General features: G+C 52.8%; 1 pseudogene; it reads right to left on the bottom strand.

Moving 5' to 3' along the window:
* Positions 1-289: 289 nt before the first annotated feature.
* LOC127192400 (17-beta-hydroxysteroid dehydrogenase 14-like) lies at positions 290-11,371 on the bottom strand (annotated as a pseudogene).
* Positions 11,372-11,601: the final 230 nt, after the last annotated feature.

The raw sequence follows: 11,601 nt of genomic DNA, 5'->3' as shown, positions 1-11,601 counted from the left end.
GTTACCAGGAGAGTAGAGACAGGTTAGAATAGGTCAAGTATCTGCCAGCTGCAGCGCTCTAAAGCTCTAAAGCTAATTAACACATGCACATCGTTTCTTGGGAGCTAGAGTGGGCATAGGAAAAAACCTTTCATTCCAACAGCTAAGAGGAGGTGTGAGAGAAGCCACAGGTAGGTGCCAGCAGTTAGCCAAGTCTCCTGAGTTTCTCTGGGCCGTGACAGTTCAGTGGTAAAGGCCCGGCCTAGAACCTCCCAGCGAGCCACTGGGGTATAAGTCAGTGATAGCCCCAGTCTTGCACGCAAGGGGTCCTAGGCTTAATTAATCTCTAGCTCCACAAAAAAAGAAAGGAAGGGAGAGACAAAAGGGTAGAGCATAGTGGAAGTTAGGACGGGAGAGTGGGGACTTGCACGAGGCTGCTCCTGCTGGCTTTGCGTCCATAGCCCAGTTCTGCACCCCCGTCACAAGAAGTTCAAGCCCTGTGCAGAAGGTGGCTTCCGCAGCCAGGAACACGGCTGCAGCCCCCCACCTCGGCTGGCTGGCCCATGCAGCCCAGAGGCTGGGGAAAGAAGGGAGGAAAAAAACACCAGCTCCACTCAGGCTTGCTGGTCCACACCTGTCATCTCAGCAAACAAGACACCTGGGCAAGAGGTTGCCCTGAGTTCAAAGCCAGCCTGGGCTACAGGGAGACACAGTCAATCAAATACACACACATACACACACACTCTCTTTCTCTCTCACTCTCAATCAGTCTCTGTCCCTGTCTCTCTCTCTCTCTCTCTCTGTCTCTCTCTTTCTCTCTCCCAGGAAATGGGAACAGGAAAATCAGAAGTTCAAGGTTGCTCCAGCTATATAGCAAGGTCCAAGCCAGCATAGATTATATGAAGCCAAGAAGAGGAGGTGGGCAGAGAGACAGGATGGAAAGGAGAGAGATCCCAACCCGGCCAGTCTCCACTCGTCCCAACTCCTCCTACCTGAGCCAAGGTGCCTTCGAGGACGGTGGCACTGGGATCTGAAGCTGAGGTTGCGAGTTCTTCCCACAAGGGAGTCCATATGTTTCTTGGTGAGATGCTAGGCGAGGGAGCGAGAGGAGGAAGGAGAGCCGCCTACGCTAACTCTGCCCGGGCGACCCCAGCTGCCCCCAGCTGCCCCAGGCTCTCCACCCACTTTGATCAGCTCACCAGTTGACACGGACACCATATCTGCTCTCATCCAAGGCCAAAGCTTTCATCATGGTGGTCACGACCCCCTGCAGAGGCAGAGCCCAGAGAGGTTGAGCCCCTGGGGACTGGATCCCTCCCAGCTTCTTCTTCCCGACAGAGGGCAGCAAGCTGAAGATACCCGGTTCTGTGCAGTCTGCTGCGGGCTGCTATAGCTCAGGACTAGATGAGAGAGGCAGTGTAGGACACTCCACTTTGACACCTATGGCCCCAGAACTTGGGAGCTGAGACAGGTGGATTGCCATGAGTTCAATCCCAACCTAGGTGACAGGGTGAGACTCTGGTTCAAACAAAATATAGAATGGCCTTGCACGATGGCTCAGCATTAAAGGGGCTTGCTGTCAAACCTGACAACCTGAGTTTTTTTTGTTTTTTTGGGTTTTTTGTTTGTTTGGTTGGTTGATTTGGTTTTGGGGGAGGTTTTTTTTTTTTTTTTTTTTTTTTTTTTTTTGCTTTGGGTGGGGGTTTCAAGACAGGGATTCTCTGTGTAGCCCTGGCTGTCCTGGACTCACTTTGTAGACCAGGCTAGCCTCGAACTCACAGTGATCTACATGCCTCTGCCTCCCAAGTGCTGGGATTAAAGGTGTGCGCCACCACACCTGGCCTGACCACCTGAGTTTAATCCATGGGACCCACATGGTGGAGGGAGACTTGATTCTTCTAAGTTGTCCTAGGACCCACTTACATGTGCTGTAGCACGCGCACATACACGGAGGTACACAAACACAAAGACACATATTAAACAAATAGGAGCATTAGGAGATGGCTCAGAGGTTAGGAGCCTGGGTCTAACAGGCTCAAAACTGAGGCCCAAAGAGCTAGGGAAGGTGAAAGGCCCTCAAGGCACAGCGGGTGAGTGGCCAGCAGCCTCCCCTGAGAACCTCCAACTGCCAGGTCACACACACAGAAACCTCTAATCACCCTACCAGCCTGCCCAATCTCGGGAGTTGGAATCCCACCAATCCCACCTGGAAAGCATCACACACACACCCAAGACACTCTATAGAACCCCCAGGTTCCCCTACCACGTCCCAACTCCCAGGTCTTCTGTCCTGTTCCCTGCTGCTTCTCACCTGAGCAGAGGCACCTGCCCTCCTGGGTTTCTCCCTCCGAATAAATCTCCTTGTGAGTTTTGTTGCAGTGTGGCTTCGAGGTACTCCTCGGCTCCAGACTGCCATGGTACCATCTGAACTGTAACACAGACACACACTGCCAGGGCACCATCTGGGCTGTAACACAGACACACACTGCCAGGGCACCATCTGGGCTGTAACACTCTGGGAAAGCCTTTTCCGTCAGAGCTGCGACCTTTACCAAAGGACACTAAGGTGATGTCTTCCTACCTTGGTGGTGACATAGGTAATGGCCTGGCACTGACCAATGGCTCCGACCAGGCTGGAAATATTGATGATGTTCCCTTTGCTCTTCCGTGGGTGGTGGAGGGCGAGTTGTGGAGACAGATAGGACAGGCACCTGGTCCTGGGGAGCAGCCACCAGCATCCTGAGGTGTAGGACTCGAGTTGCTGCCCATGCCCACAGTGGACAGCAGTGGCCACAGGCATGGCAGTGGCATGTCTACGGTATACCAGAGGAGGGTTTTCTGTGTCTATCATAGTGAGCTGTGTGTGTGTGTGTGTGTCTGTCTGTCTGTCTGTCTGTCTGTGTCTGCTTTCTACTCCGGGTTTTCATCTGCCCTTCAGTCTCCAGCCCTCACGCTAGGAAAACCTAAGTAGCACCCAGAACCCTGACTGGTCGGCAAGTCCCGGAGGAAATATTTTAGCCCACAGAGGGAGGTGGTGTATCTCAATTGTACAGAACTCCAGAACGCTGTGGGAAACCTCAGATGTGTCCCGCTTCCTGCCCGCCCCCTTCTGCAGCTCCCCGGAGCCCCTCCCCTACAGGTGTGCTCTTTCACTCTGACCTTGAAAAGCTCAGCCAGTTCTCCAATGCTGTGGGCACTGGAGCTAGGGAGGCCAAGCCTGTTCTTTTCTTTTCTTTTCTTTTCTTTTTCCCTTTGAGACAGGGTTTCTCTGTGTAGCCTTGGCTGTCCTGAACTCGCTTTGTAGACCAGGCTGGATTTGAACTCACAGCGATCCACCTGCCTCTGTCTCCTGAGTGCTGGGATTAAAGGCGTGCGCCACCACTTTGTGGCTACCCGGCCTTATGGCTAAATATGATATATGATTGAGCACAAACTAGCACCCAGGAGGCTCCTAGACCAGGATCGTAAAAGGGCCCCCCCTCCTCCACTCCCCCCAATACAGCCTTCTCCTCTTCCTCCGCGTTGTCTTCCACTGCAGCCTGGACACTGTAGCTTCTGCCTGGATGCCCCATCCTGAGCAAGCCACACACTTCACACAGTGATCCCAGCTTGCCCAGGAGCGAGAGGTCTCCGGGGACTGCCCTGGGTTGTCACATGCCCTCCGGTCCTGTAACTGATAGTGCAGTGTCATTTCTGTAGTGAGACTGTCCCAACTAAAAGAGGATCCTGCCCATGGGGGCTCCCTTCCCTCTCAGAGGGTCTGAAGTCTACCTCCCACTGAGACGGAGCCTCTCTGTCTCCTCACTCTCCTGTCTCACATCTTCCTTACACACTGGAACCATGCTGCAGAAGCCTGCCCCGCCCTACCTACCCTTATGTCACCGGCTTCACTTCCTCTCCACTTGCCAGAATGGCAAGTCCTGAGAGGTCCCAAATATCTTCCTTGGCCATGCTTGTCCCTGTTCCAGGTGCAGACCTGTCACTCAACAAATATTTGTCCCACGCTCCTGACCCTTTCCCGGGTGTGTCACACGGTCCCTGGCTGGCTCTCTTTCTATGTGGCTCAAAGTAGCTAGAGGGCCCTGGCTTTTACCACCTGCCTAGTGTCTTATTTCAGTTCCTCCCAAATGTTTGTGTTGGGCAAGGGACATACGTGTGTGTGCGCGCGCGCGTGCACGCGCGTGCATGCGCGTGTGTGCACATTCATGTGAAGGTCAGAGGTTGATGTCAGGTGCTATCCTTGGTCATTTATCTACCTTTTGTTTTGTTTAGTCTTGTTTACTTGCCTTCCCATCTTTATTTTAGTAGATCTGTGCCCCACAGGTGTGCAGTACCTGTGGAGTCCAGAAGAGGGCATCAGCTCCCCAGAAACTTAGAGTTACAAGCTGCCATGCAGGTGCTGGGAATTAAACCTGGCTCCTTTTTTAAATTTTCTTTTCTTTTCTTTTCTGTCTTTCTTTCTTTCTCTCTCTCTCTTTCTTTCTTTCTTTAGTTAGTTTGGTTGGTTTTTTAGTTTGTTTGGTTTTTCGAGACAAGGTCTCTCTGTGTTAGCCTTGGCCATCCCAGACTCGCTTTGTAGACCAGGCTGGCCTCGAACTCACAGTGATCCGACTGCTCTGCCTCCCGAGTGCTGGGATTAAAGGCATGCTTTTTTCTTTAGTTTTTGTTTTTCAAGTCAGGTTTCTCTTGTAGTCCTGGCTGTCCTGGCCTTTCGTTGTACACTAGGCTGGCATCGAATTCACAGAGTTCTGCCTGCCTCTGACTCCTAGGTGTTGGGATTACCGGCATGCGCCACCATGCCCAGCTCAAACCTGCATGCTCTTAAAGTGCAGCCAATGGTCTTAATCTAGTGAGCCCTCTCTGCAGGCCCATCCACCACATTTTTTACGATAAGGTCTCTCACTGAACTGGAGCTGGTCAATTCTGGTAGGCTGGCCGGCCAGTGAGCTACAGGTACCCGGCAGTTTCTGCTGCCCTGGCACTGGCTGAGATTACAAGCACAGATGCTGGAGACCCAAGCATGCACAGCCAGGACTTGAACCATCTTCCAGCCCTCCAGGTAGGGGACACTTGGGCCACTCCCACCAGCAGCTTTTAAAGAGACTGTGGATCGCCAGGCGTGGTGGCACACGCCTTTAATGCCAGCACGCAGGAGACAGAGGCAGGGGGATTTCTGTGAGTTTGAGGCCAACCTGGTCTACAAAGAGAGTCCGTGACAGGCAGGGGCTACACAGAGAAACCCTGTCTTAGGGAGAGACAGACAGACAGACAGACAGACAGACAGACAGACAGACAGACAGACACACACACACACACACACACACACACACACACACACACACACACCATGAGATTCTATTCCACTGTGTTCTTGGCAAGCTAGTCCTGCTGGTCCACCCCGCCCCACCAAAGAACTCTGCCCCCCTGCAGGGCATTTACTGTAGCAATCTGCTAAGGTCTCTCACTCCCTCTCTCCTGCCTTTGTTTCCTCAGCATCCTTTTGAAGCGCCTACTTCATGCCAGGGACACAGGCAGAGTAGTCCGCAATTAGTGCTCATAGGAGCACAACCCTTCCTTTCTCAAATCTCTTACCGCCCCCTTCTGTTGTGTTTTTGAGACACAGTCTCACTATGTAGCCCTGGCTGTCCTGGAACTTACTACGTAGACCAGGCTGGCCTTGAACTTGTGAGCACCACTTCTCTCTGCTTCCTCTGAGTGCTGGGATTTAAGGGGTGAGCCACCGCTGCCCAACTCCATGGCTCAGAGAAACAAGTCAAAAGGAGAGATGCCTGTCCTCATGGGGGCTGAAACAGCTCAGCTGCAGGCTGACCAGTGAGTGCAGCATGGAACATTCTAGAAGATGACTAAGAAACTCACACCACTTTCTTGCTCAACTATGTTCCGTGGTTCCCTACTGCTTCTGCAATGAAGACCGGACTTGCCAGCAGGGCCTTTAGACACTAATACTGTCCCCACCCAGCCCTCTCTCCCTCCACCAGCAGCACCAGCACCAGCAGCAAATATTCTCACTGACCTTCCGCAGACCCATCTCTAGGCCATGAGCACCCCATCTGTCTCCTTCCTGGCTTGATTTTTGGGGATGGACACTGTGTAGCTGAGACTGCCCGTGAACCCCTGACCCTCCTGCGTCTGCCTCCTAAGTGCCGCCATCATAGCTCATGTCCCTTGCTTGTTTTCCGTGGTGCTGGGGATCCAAGCTACCTGCTGAGCCCAGCCAGCCCCAGCTTTGGCCTCTTCTCATCCTCCTTGCACCTCCAAGCAGGCTTGGACGGCCCCTGGACACCCCAGGTGGACGCAGATCTGTGCCTCTACGTAGAACAGGGTCTGTCTAGATCCTGGATGTCAGCCATCCTAATGCCGCGACCCTTCAATATGGCTCCTCATGTGTGGCTGAGCCCCCAGCCATAAAATTATTTTCAATGCTACTTCATAACTGCAATTTTGCTGCTGTTATAAATCATAACATAAATATCTGGCCATCCGTTCCCCCCCTCCAATGGTCTTGGGCGACCCCCGTAAGAGGGCTGTTGACCACCAGGGGGGGTCACGACCCACAATTTGAGAACCACTGTTCTAGACTAAGGACCAAGCCAGGCAAGGTAAGGCACACTCCTGTAATGCCAGCACTCAGGAGGCAGAGGCAGGCAGGTCTCTGGTGAGTTTGAGGCCAGCCTGGTCTACAAAGCGAGTCCAGGACAGCCAGGGCTACACAGCCAAGGCTGAGGCTGTCTGGGGATGGGGGTAGGGAGAAGATTGCATACAATAAGGACAGGATGCCAAGAGGCACAAAGCAATGTGCCCATGACGAAACGAGGGACACAGTTGCGGCTTGGCCTGTCTCACCTTGATCTAGGTGTATGTCCCCCCAGGAGGTTCAGCCCCAGCAGCTGGCAGAAGCCATGGACAGAGGTCTCCTCTGGCCATTGCGCAGGTGGGTCTGAAGGGAAGGAGAGAACAAGAGCAGGACGGGAAGGTAGGAGGGAGGAAAGGGGTGACAGGTCAGAGAAGAGGTAAAGGGCTAGGGCGCAAGCCAAGGGAGGAGGCGGCATGCTGCCGGAGCCAGTGACGGTCTCTGCAGAGCAGCGCAGGCTAGCCCTTGTCTGTCATTTCAGGACTCAAGGGGGATTCTGGGTAGGAGCTCTGCCTCTGAGACAGGCCCCAGCTCCCATGTGCTTTCCTCACTGTGGAATGTGACTTTCTCTGCTTAGACACTACTCCCCCACAGTGGAATTTGGCATGTGGCAGGTGTGAGTAAACGTGACACAGATATGGATGAGCTTTGGGCAACTTATGATGTAAAGAAAAGCAGCTAAGGCGGGTGGGGAGGGTAGGGGAATGGGGGTCGGGGGGGGCAGGGGCTGGGCAGACATCTCTGGAGGAGATGCAGGAAGGCCTGGGTGCTCCCGGAGCCTTTATCACCATGGTAACACATGTGCAGCTGCTGAGTGGACGGGAATTTTCCAGAGTGCCACACTACCTAGAATCTGATAAAGTATGCCTGGGGTGTCCCTGTCACCAGCAAGGCCCTGGGCCAACTGCCTTCAGCAACCCAGGCTCTGGGACAAGAGTGACCTCTTTTAGTGACTACAACACCTCCAATGGGAAAGGTGATGCTTTTTTTTTTTTTTTTTTTTACACGCACTGGCATTTTGCCTGCACATATGTCTGTGTGAAGGCGCCAGATCTTAGAGTCACAGACAGACAGGTGTGAGCTGCCACATGGGTGCTGGGAATTGAACTGGATCCTCTGGAAGAACAGTCAGTGCTCTAAATGCTGAGCCATCTCTCCAGCCTTTAATACAAAGCTGTAGCCTGAGATCCTGCCCAGGGTTCAATTCCCAGCCACCCACATAGTGGCTCAGAGCTGTCTGTAACTCCGGGGTCCGGTGGATGCAACTCTTCCTCCTGGCCTCTGTGAGCACCAGACGTGCAGTGGTAACACAGACATACATGCAAGTAAAAATACAAACACACACACACACACACACACACACACACACACACACACACACACCCCACACACACATATGGGAGAGGGCTGTGGCCTGAGGTAGGGGAAACGAAGGTTTGGAGGAGGAACTGGGGCTGTTGAGATGGCTCAACTGTGCCTTTACACTTTCTTTTCTCTCTCTCTTTTTTTTTTTTTTTTTTAGGTTTTTCGAGACAAGGTTTCTCTGTCTAGCCTTGGCTCTCCTGGACTTGCTTTTGTAGACCAGGCTGGCCTCGCACTCACAGCAATCAGCCTGCCTCTGCCTCCCGAGTGCTGGGATTAACGGCGCGTGCCACCACGCCCGGGTTGCCTTTACACTTCCTGCCAAGCCTGACAACCTGAGCTCAGTCTCAGGAGAGACCAGTTCCCTCCAGTTGTGCTCCAAAACACTGCACAAGCACTGTACATAGTGTGTGTTTGCTTGCTTGCGCATACACACATGCATATCCACACGCTAATAAAGAAATAATGTAATAACTTTTGTTGTTTTTTGTTTTAGGTTTCTTTGGTTTGGTTTTGGTTTTTTCGGGACAGGGTTCTCTGTGTAGCCTTGGCTGTCCTGGACTCACTTTGTAGACCAGGCTGGCTCGACTCACAGCGATCTGCCTGCCTCTGCCTCCAAGTGCTGGGATTAAAGGTGTGTGCCACCATGCCTGGCAAATGTAATAATTTTTAAGAGGAAGAATGGGAATAAGATATAATAGACATCAGGGGTACCAGCCCCAAGCCACATGACTTATGGTAGTGGGATATTCACCCACACAGTCCAGGCGGCCAAATCGAGAGACGGTCTCAAAACAGAGTCTGAGGAGAAAGAAAGAACAGGTGATAACCGGTGAGGCCCACCATGGCCCTTGGAAAAGCCATGAGGCCCCAAGTCAGGATGGGGCTTGGATAAGGATGACAGGGTAGAGTGAGGGGGAAGGGGGACCAGGGTCACAGGGTTGCTCTAGAAAAAGGGGAGCAGTAAGCCAGGGATCCAGACCAAAGGGCTGAGCAATATGGTGCGGTTGCCATTTGTCCTAGGGTTCCTATTGCTGTGACAAGACCCATGACCAAAAGCAGCGCGGGGCAGAAAGGGTTAATTTCTGCCTAGGGCTCAGGAAGTTGGCCACTGAAACTCAAAGCTGGGCCCCGCCCATATCAATTGCCTAACTATGAAAATGAACCCAGGCCTGCCACGGGGGGGGCCAAGTAGGTGGGGCCCCTTCTCCTCCCTCCACATCCCAAACGACTCTGGTTGGGTGTTAAGTCTATCAAATATTAACCAGCTCACCATCTTGGGAAGAAGACTGTACCTCCAAAGAGGGTCTGCAGACCCCAGAGCTGGGTGGGGAGCAGACAGAAGCAGAGCCACACAGACAGAGGCCCAGATCGAGGAGGACCTGGGACATTATGAGTGCCCCGTTAGTCAGAAACTGTTTCAGGAGGCAGGGGTTACAAGTTCTGTTCCTTCCTAAAGACCCAAGGGGCGGGTTGTTGTGGCAGAGGGACCTATGTACACTCAGCTGACAGGGCATGGAGGGTAGAGATGGCTGTAAGGAGAGAAAACACTTACCTTCAACATCCTTCCTGAGACACGTCACAGGGATGAAGCCAGTGCCCAAGAGTTCCTGCTCCAGAGACCGCCCCCCCCCACCCCCACCTCCCACCCCCCCAGCCCCCCCCACCCCGCCTCTGCAAGAGAGAGGCTGTGGGTCTGAGATGGGAGAGTTGAGGCTTGGAGTCTGGGAGGAGCCCTGGGTCTGAGGGAAGAAAGCACAGGCTTGGAGTCCTTCCTGGGTCTTAGGGGTTGGGGTCTGAGGGCACAGGGCTAGGGCTGGATCCTGCGCTGATGGAGGAAAGGGAGAGTTGAAGACTCACTCACTCACTCACTCACTCACTCACTCACTCACTCACTCACCTCACTCACTCACTTACCATCTTTGTCACAGAAAATCACCCTGGCCACTGGCAACAGAAAGAGAAAAAGTTAGGGAGCCTGCAGACTTGGGCAGTGCCTCTGCTGCCCTCTAGTGGCACCCAGAGCACAGGACTCTCTGGCCGCTGTCTTGATCCGTCTCATGACACCCTCTCACAAGGTCTCAATCTTGAGAAAAATTCCTCTTTCTCATAAAGCCACTGCTTGGCCCATCCTGGATTCTAGAAGAAGCAGAAGAAGAAGAAGGAGGAGGAGGAGGAGGAGGAGGAGGAGGAGAAGGGGGAGAAGGAGAAGGAAGAAGAAGAAGAAGAAAACCCAAGCCTATAAGAAATACACTCCTCAAACCTGTTGTTTGTAGCTAAACCTATCATGAGAATTTTGATTTCTTTTTTTTTGTGTTGTTGTTGTTTTCTTTTTTTGGACTTTGGATTTTTTTTCAAGAGAGGGTTTCTCTGTGTAGCCCTGGCTGTCTCAGAACTCTCTCTGTAGACCAGGCTGGCCTCCAACTCAAAGACCCACCTGCCTCTGCCTCCTGAGTACTGGGACTAGAGGCTTATGCCACCCTCTGCCCAGCCATTGGAAGAACGTTTAATGACCATCCTATCAGCAAAGGCCTGAGCCATCACTACACATGGTTGTCCAACAGTCCAACCCCTTCCTGGAAGAATAAAGATGAGGGACTGGAGAGGCCGCTCAGTGGCTAATGGCTCTGGCCGCTCTTCCAGAGGACCAAGGTTCAAATTCCCAGCAACCACAACAGAGATCACACTGGTTGGTCACTCAGGTCCAGGGGATCCAAACTCAGGCAGACACAACAGCAACGTACAAGAGAAAATGAAATAAATAAGAATAAACAATAAGGCGGGGCATGGTGGCCTTAATCCCAGCACTCAGGGAGCAGAGGCAGGCGGATCACCGTTGAGTTCAAGGCCAGGCTAGTCTACAAAGTGAGTTCAGGACAGTCAGGGCTGCACAGAGAAACCTCTTCTTGAGGGAAAGGAAAAAAGGGAATAATTTTTTAAAAATGAAACTTGGGTCTCTTCCTCAACTCATCCTTCTCTGCTACAATGCTACAACTTAGACACCAGGCAGGAAAGCCCCTACTCACCAAAGGCTCTCATGATGCTGGCCCCGATGCCGCGACTCCCCTCCCCCCAGTCACCACCATTACCTTCTGGAAGTGTCTGTCTCCCACACCTCAGGGCCTCTTTCTACCTCCAAAGTCTGGGGAAGCAGTGAGAAGGAACCGGCTCTAACAGGCTGGGGTACTAAAGGCTGGCCGGGGAAGCTGAGGGCTCTCCTTAGGCCTGAAGATTCCTTCTCACACCCAGGGGTCCCCACCCCGAGAATTGTCCTTCAGATTCAGGGGGGTCCCAACACCAGCCTTCTCCTCCCAGACTCACTCCAACCCTCCTCCATTTGCCTTGAAAACCAGCACTAAGGCAGGCGGTGTGGTGCATGCCTTAAGTCCCAGCACTTGGGAGGCAGAGGCAGGGGATCTCTGTGAGCTCAAGGCCGGCCTGGTCTACAAACAAGGACAGCTAGGGCTACACAGAGAGAAACTGTCTCAAAAACAAAACAAAACAACAAACAACAACAACAAGAAAACAAGACCAGCACCACTTCCTCTCACTTGGTTTTCAGGATCCAGTCTCCTCCCTCAGACCCAATATTTTAACATCTAGATCCC

Source organism: Acomys russatus, chromosome 7 (assembly GCF_903995435.1).
Source record: "Acomys russatus chromosome 7, mAcoRus1.1, whole genome shotgun sequence".
Taxonomy (NCBI): Eukaryota; Metazoa; Chordata; class Mammalia; order Rodentia; family Muridae; genus Acomys; species Acomys russatus.
Note: the sequence above shows the minus strand (reverse complement) of the source record. Positions and strands in the feature narration are given on the sequence as shown.